The sequence below is a fragment of the Manacus candei genome, unplaced genomic scaffold (assembly GCF_025592945.1).
Source record: "Manacus candei isolate 608988 ecotype Guabito, Panama unplaced genomic scaffold, ASM2559294v1 h1tg000067l, whole genome shotgun sequence".
NCBI lineage: Eukaryota > Metazoa > Chordata > Aves > Passeriformes > Pipridae > Manacus > Manacus candei.
In genome coordinates, this window is record NW_026138115.1 from 10,250,215 (window position 1) to 10,258,488 (window position 8,274).

Here is an 8,274-nt window from a genome sequence, read left to right on the forward strand (position 1 = left end):
GTGAGGAGTGGCCAGGGCTGCCCTGTGCTGGACACGGACCGTTCCAGAAGGTTCCAACCAACACACCATAGGACACAGCTGAGCCCCTCAGCCAAGATGGTAGTTGGTGCTTGGGGAAAATGTGTTTAAGAAAGGGCAGAAAACACGGCACAGGTGAGGAGTGAGAAATGGCTCCACAGACACCCTGGTCAGAGTAGAAGGAGGGGAGGAGGCACTCCAGGTGCCGGAACAGACAGTCCTCTGCACCCCTGCCGAGATCACGGTGCAGCAGGTGGATATTTCTTGTAGGAATTGTAGCTTGCAGCTGGCTAAGATCAACCCACCACAATGTCTCACAAGAGACAGAAAAAATCTGCTTCGTTCAGTAGCTCTCCCTTTGCACCCAAGACCTAGGCAAGCAAGTGCTCCTGGGAGGTGATCTTGGCTGATGTTGCCAGGGCTCCTGTGCCAGGCTGGATATGCCACAGGGACAGGTAGGAAGAATATAGGCCACCTAAAATAACCCTGAACAGCATTAGTAACTGATACTATGGGAGAGACTATTCTCTCACACAGATTACACCAAAACCCTACCTACAACTCCTGACTGATGAGGAAATTAAACCATTGTGTTTGGGAGGTACTTTAGGGCACACATGACTTTCACAAACACAGCAATGTGTATGTAGGTGCCTGCCTCAATTCCCTCAGTGGCAATGAAGTTCTACCATCATAATATCACTCCCTCACTGTGGGTAAGCCAAACACAGAATGGCAAGCTAAGCATTCCCCTCACAGAAGTCTCTCTAGCACATAAAGCTACAACAAGGTTCACTTGCACCCCTACAGGAACGGGAATCTGCATTTCCAGCTAAAGCCTCACAGCTCTGTGCCATCTAAAACCACTTCTGAATGCACTCTATCATTGCAGGCCCTTGGCAGAGAGCTGTAAGCCTTTGTAATGTGTTGAATGTGCACAGACCCAGGTAGTATCCCTCTCTCCATTGTCTCTCTGTCTTTAGGCTAACCATAGCAAGTTCTGATGAGCTTTGGCTCAGCTTCATCTTAGCATCTAAGTGAGGTGGTTTCCCCCTCTTCAATGCAATTCTGTTGCAGTCTCCTTTGCCTCCTCACTTCATCAGCTCAAGTCCTTCTTCATCTCAGCATTGCCAGTCACCTGTGAAAGCTCTCCTGACCAGGACAATTCCTATCCTGCAGCCTGGAGTGCCTTAAAACTCAGAGCATTTTCTCTTCAAGACAGTGGAGAGAGGGAAGGGAAAAAGGGCAAGAGCCTTTTCTTTCAAAGTAGTTACCCATATATGCAGTAAAAAAGGGTTTCACTAAATGGTTTAGTGATCCCTTCCTCTGCTCTCCAGGCCATCAGAAACTCAGTTCCTCAGCACTGACTTCATCCCAGACGGAGGAGCAAGGCTACAGCACACAGAGAATGGACAAGCTGCAGGGGAAGTCTGCGCAGCTGCAGAGCTTTACTGCTTGATTCAGTCACTCAGGATTTGGTCTGAGGATGCTTTGTGCTGAGAGAACATTAAGAGGGGGCCACACACATGGTCCAAATAGAGAGAGAGGTGGCAGCATCACGGAGTGCCAGGATAAGGTGCCAGGTGCTCAGGCAAGAACACCACAACTGTCCCCACAGCCAGACAGAGCCACATGCTGCCAGCCAACAGCCTGCAAGGTTGAGAAAGAGCCAAAACTCCAACAGTTTCTCTGCCAACAGTCTTGGCATGCTCCCCCCCTTCTCCCCTTCTGTGCTCCTGGAAGTGCTATGGGTCACTTCTGGGCACAAAGATGTCCTGCAGTTCATAACAGGTATTCAAAGCTGCTGGAACCTGAGCTGGAGAACAGGTATAGCACAGTCTATGGCAAGCTATATTGTCCTCCATACTCCTGTCCTCCTCCCCACCGCCCTCCAATCCCCTGTAAAAAGATTTCTCATTTGCCAAAGTTTAACAGTGAGGAGGGGAAAAATATCTGTCAAATTCTTAACCTCAATTGGATTTACCAAAAGCCCTTTGGAAACAGCTGCTTGAGGAAGATTTCTGTCGAGCCCGTGTTCCAGATGCAGACATTTGGTTGCTCGGTTCCTTGTTGCCGCTTTAGTCTGTACTTTTGCCACACCTGGACCTGTCCTCACCTGGAATAACCAGTCCCTTCCATGGCTTCTGCCTAAGGCCCTGCTGCTGTTGGGAGGTGAGGCCCAGCTCCTCATCTGTTCCCTCCCTTGAGGAATGTGTCACGGCATGGCCTCACACACACTCACTCATACATGGCCTGTCTGTGACTCCCCACTGAGCATAGAGAGGAAGATCTAAAGCAATCACAGTAGCTTCTTCCCTGACACGTCATGTACTAGAAAACTGTCCTGTGCTTACAAGCCTGGGGAAAAAACCTCCTTTATCACTTCTGTGCAAAAATAAGCTCTGTGCCAGAAGTGTTGGATGCTGTGTGTTTGCGAGGCAGGGTGGCAGTATCAAAGCACTTTACAGCCAGGTAACAGGAACTCCGGGAGAAGTCCCATTTTTGTGTCACACAGTAAATAAGGGTACATTAGCAAAATGAAGTTATAAGCAGCTACTTAAGCATGCTCTGAACAAGCTGGTTTGGATTTTAGCAGAAAGGTAGCCTCATTCATGTGGACTTTGTATCCAGATGAGATCCAGGCTATATTAATTCAAATGCAGAACACCATGAGATTGTATCTGAGTTATCATTGCACGCTGCTCTCCTGTGCCCTGTAAATACACCTTTAGTATAGATGAGAACAGAACCTCTCTCTTTTGAATACATCAGGTGCCTTGCCATGAGATCCTGGGATACATTTGCCTGGTGAAACCCCATGGAAACTTGCAGGACAGACTACCACTTTCTTTTTGGAAGCCTGTTCTCAGGTAGCCTGTTGTGCTACATATGCATCATTCTCCCAAAGAAATTTTTTCTTGCCACATTATCAGATGACACAATTCACATTTTTTAATTTGTAGAAATGGGATGTTAGAAAATATACAGTCTGTAGAAATGTTTTCATGTTTCCTTCTTAAGTTTCCATAAAAAGCAGATCATGTTTAAAAAAAAAAGTTATTTTATTTTTCACTTTCTCACTGGTCACTAGGCAGAAAATAAGGCTCTAATTTGGAGGCAGGTGGACTGCTGGTTGTAGCCATGGGGTATTTCATATTTCTCAACTGTATTAGCAAATTTCCCTAGAAAATACTTTCCTAAATCTCAGTGGTTCTCTTACAAAATTTAAAAAAACACTGAGTTTTTGAGGAATTATTTGGAAATCTATGTTAACTACTATTGTTCTGAATGGTGGAACTAATTTGGAGAAATTATTACTCACTCTGGAAAAATTTAACCAAAGTGCAAACAAGCAAAAAAGACACCAAAAGCCATGAGGAAGCAGTCTCTTGCCCTGAACTGCTCACCAGGTTCTCCATAAATGCAAACTCTTGTTCCAGCTCCTTTTTCAGAATTTGTGAGTCTGTGCAGGGAAACTGCTTTTGCATTGGTACATTATGGTTGCAAAATGTTACCTATTACCCTTGCAAACATTGTTAAGTGAGTAATGGACAGCCTCAGTGGTCCACGTAATGGCAACACTGTAAATAAAATCCATTCAGCCATTACCTTTATTTAGTGGTACAGAACAAGTAAAAAGCAAGTTCATGGACAAAAACGTCATTAAGGTTATGCGATGACAGAGATGATTACATAGGTACTGTTCATCTCTGAGACTTCGTGTTTCCAGATGCCTCATAAATGATAATTTTTAATTCAACTAATTACAGACACGCTGTGGTGACTCCCCAGACAGACTTGTAGTTCTTTTAGGTTATTGTTGTTATTATTATTATTATTGTAAGCACTATTCAGAATCTAGGCCCTTTGACACTAAGCACCACCCATATGTAAGTAGGCAAATATGGTCTTTACTGAAAATACTTTGTAATTTGAGGCCTAGTCAGCATCATTTTTGTAACTATCCCACTTCACAGAAATGGTTTTACAGAATATTGCACTGAACAAAGTTATGTAACTATAACCACATTTATGTTAGTTAAGCTTACATCTCCAAAGAAGCCATGCTGAACTAAGTATGCCATACTAAAGTAATATTCATGCCAGAACTGTACCAGTTTGACTACACTGGGATCCAAAATCACAGTGAAAACAGTATTCAAAGAGTCTAATGAAAACTGGGGGCACACATAAGTTAGAGGGCAGAAGATACCATCAGTACAGACATAAGCAATTTTACATCTGCACTTCAACTTAACTCCTTTAAGAATCTTCTATCTGAAACAAAGATGCCTTGTTTCCAATAGCTTTCTCTGTTGTGTTTGACTGGCTTTTTAACTGCATTATACTGAGGCTGCACTGTTACTCACCTCTCGTTAAATTCCAGGGAATCCACATGAATTATGAGCATTATGAAAGTCCAGAAAGAAGGAAGCTCATACCTTACTATTTGCTAGAGAATCTGCAAGAGACACTGACCAACCAATGGATCCTCTGATGCACACACAGTAAGATGTGAGCCTCAACTGAACCCTTCTGTAATTGGGGCATTTGGACAGTCCCTGTCCCATGTGGATTTCCTGGACTCTAATAAGCTTGAGCTCATTCTGTAGTCTTTCCCTAAGGTATAATAATAAGGTCTCTACCTGTCACCTATTTCATGTAACTTGTGTGAACTTAATACCTTGCAAATTTCTGATTGGGTGCAAAATGCATTTGAAATTAGATAACAGATTCAAAAGTTACACAGACTTACCCAGTGCAATTACATTCTCAGTATTCTATTTGAAAAGCAGGCCTAACAATAAATTCAAGTTAAACTGACAAGACATTTTTCTAAGGAACACAATGATCCCTATTTAATTTTCTTAAAAAAAAAACCCCAAAAACGAAGAAACAAACAATACCCACAATCAAACAAGGCAAAAAAGAGCTGGATATGGAATCAGGACCCCTCACCTGTGCAGTACTCAGCTTTCTCCTGCTTCACTCTTGTGCTGCCATATCCCTCCTTGCTGTTGAGTATATCCCACCTCAATCCTGCTCTGACTTGTATGGAGCATAGGAAGAGAGTAGGCAAGGGTTTCGTGAGTGCTCCTGGATTCTGTGACTGGTGGCAGATTTAGGGCCAACAGTTTCCTTGGCCCTCAAGATACGCATGGGCTGGCAGCAATCTTTCACATGCTGATAATTTGTCACTATCATGCACAAACCTCTGGAATTGAATGCCAAATTATCCTTCTGGGTTTAATGCCTCTCTTTAGAAGTTTCTCTGTTTCAAACCACCTCTGTTCACTCTAGATCTCTTAGGGCTTGAGGATTTGACATGATGATGGTAGGTTGCAACCTGGATAGCTTTTTTCCTTCCATGCTACATTACTCCAAGGAGGGTTGGTAGATCCTCTGCGTGTTCTGAATTCAACTTCCTACTAGACAGGTTTCTTGGAAGAAAATTCAGCAGACAGCGACATTCTCTAGAGTCAGATCATAGGATAAATAGCTCTGGACTGTGCTGGTCCCATATGAGGTATCAATGCTGTGTCTTTGTCTTATCACTCCACTCCTCCTCCTTTGCAAACCCAAAACACTTTCTCTGAATAATCACAACTGCACTGATTTCTTCCCTCTGCAAGGGAGCCTGGAGCCTGCACTGGTATTTTTAGGTAACCCACTTGCTCCGTTTTCTTTCCCCTCTGCGAATAGATCCTTCACTTATTCTAACCCATACTGCCACATACATTTCTTGTCTCTTTCTTGGTTCTGGCACTCTTGGAACTGTAAATGCAGCACCTACTGCTTAGATACTGGGCTACACTATCTCTTTATGCTGCATTTTTTGTGTCTGGACTCTCCCAGGGCTGAACACAATATGATCAGAAGGACAGAGCTAGAGACCACAAAAAGACCTTGATAAAAGTGGTTAAAGTATTATACAGAAAGCCAAGCAAAGATTCCAATTAGTATTTTATGATTATTCATCAAAGCTGATAAAGATCCCATTCCAAAGGAAGGGGGTAAGAGACCCAGCCAGCCGAGGAAGGTAACCTACAACTGAGGAAGTTTCTCATCCGAATTCTTTCCTGTTTCATAGTGACAGCTGGCATAAAATATCACTGCTCTGACATGAGGAAGCTTTGGTGCCAAATTTGTGAAAGTATGAAAAACAAAACCAGTAACAAGGCAGGATCAGTCAGTCCTTTTGTAGCTGTGTCCAACCCATGCTGCTGCTGTCTCAAAGGAGTTTCCCCTTTGGTTCTAACCATATCCTGGTTTCTCATTCTTCTCATCTTCTGCTTTGGGAATCTTAGGAATGTCATTTTACATATACCCCTTTCAACCTGTGTGCTTTGTCCGACCCAAGTCCTTTTTTGCCTCATGCTTTTCATTCTCAATTCCAGTCTTTCAGTTTCTGTTTCCTTTTTATTTTGGCCCACAAACAACCCCCTTCCACAGCATGTCAACAGCAGTGGGAAGTAACCTAATTAATAGTACTTTGATAGGCTACCCCACACATGCACACACCCAGTATCCCACTGGCAATTCAACAGCCCTCTCTCAAGAAAGGAAAATATTTCCATACTAATTAATAACAACATCGGGTATTTCTGGGCAGAAGGATCTGGGATTCCCATCTGGGCCTAGATCTCTCGAGCTGACAGAGCAATTGTACCTCAGAGCACATTTCCTTTTCCAAATCCTTGTGTCGTTAACTGCTTACACTGTTCTCTGTATAAAATATTTTCAGCCTGGCTTGTATGTTAGCTGGTATCTCTGCAGCTGACTTCAGGCTGAATTCCTTCAGCACTCAGACTGTGTCTCTCATTTAGCACATGGCATTTATTCACTTATTCAGAAACCGACATTGCTTCCCTTCTCTGTTCTCCATCAGGATTCACACGAACCAAGGACCTTTCCATGCTGTGGTTCTCAAAGGACACGGGTGCTACAAGATCCATTTAAAATGTCTCTGCTGCTTGACTTGCCCCGACATCCACTTCCCTGTCTCTGTTTCTGCCACAACCACTCGCAAAAAAATCAAGTGCTGTTTTTGAAGTATTTTACAGAGGACTAGTTCTCAGTGCTGAGTGATCTACAGCACAGATTTTTTTCCAGATGTAGTAGGATAGACCCACTCCTGTCTTCACCCAGGAGAAGGGAAATGTGGGAAATGCTTCATTAAGCACTGTGCTCAGAGATGGGATTCCAGAGAAGAGAGGGAGCATATGTGAATTTTGCTGTCCTGTCTTGGAATCACCAAAAAGGAGTTATGTCTCCTGCCTCTAGAGGTGACCTGAGACAACGTGCCTAGTTGCTTCTTCTGCATCACAGAGGAGCAAAAGAATGAAAACCAAAGAAAGTGTAAGAAACACCAGTGCTTCTGAAAAAATGCAAAAGACAGAAATTTCCCAGTAAGAAAAAACAATACAAGTCCTATACCACCTGTCAGCTCCTTAAAGATATGACGAATAAGCAAGAGCATTTCCTAGAAGCCCTATACAGACAGCATTGTGCTAGGGGACAACAGTATTGAAGCCAGCCAGCCATATTCATCACATACACTGGAGGACAGCAGGCTGTCTCCAGGAACTGTTGAAGAAGCAGAAACTCCAGCAGCAGCTACAGAAAGGTTCACAGCAAGCAGGAAGATGCCCACAAGCACGGATCCTTCTCCTGCACAGAGTGAGCTGGAAAAATACTTTCAGATAAGCATTTAGACAAAATAAATGCACAAAGAGCACATTTACAAAGCAGAGGGACAGTGAAAGGCATCTTCAAAACAGAGTAATAAGGAAGGAACAGTAAAATAGAAAAAAAAAGGAAAGGAGGTAAGTGAGGTGCCTCCAGTTGTTCTGTCATGGCAGTACTGCCTACACAGCCTCCACTGCGTCACATACCCCACATGTCCACTTCCCATGCCAGCCTTCTTCCAAAGACCCTTTTATCCCTCAGCTGCTGTCTAAGCCTCAGTGCATCCTCAGTGTCCTCAGTGCCTGCTTGGCCACGGTATGGCCCAGTCTCCCCCATCTCCAGAAACAACCATCCTTGTACAGCAAAGCACATGTTTCCATCCACAAGGCTGAAAGAAGGAAGGATGGGAGGAATGAAGGAAGAAAGGATCCCTCTTAAAGGAGGGGGAAGAAGGATGGAGACAGAGGCAAATAGGAGGGAGAGTGAAAGGGGCCATAAATTCCCTTCTAATTCCAAATAATTCCGATTACACGGATGAGTAGTTTTCAATCAGAAAGATAATCTCAA

General features: G+C 43.7%; 1 long non-coding RNA gene across 1 annotated transcript; it reads left to right on the forward strand.

Moving 5' to 3' along the window:
• LOC127479592 (uncharacterized) lies at nt 1–7,175 on the forward strand. Its single transcript, XR_007907613.1, has 3 exons — nt 1–153; nt 4,406–4,533; nt 6,908–7,175. It is a non-coding gene; the product is annotated as an uncharacterized LOC127479592 (long non-coding RNA).
• Nucleotides 7,176–8,274: the final 1,099 nt, after the last annotated feature.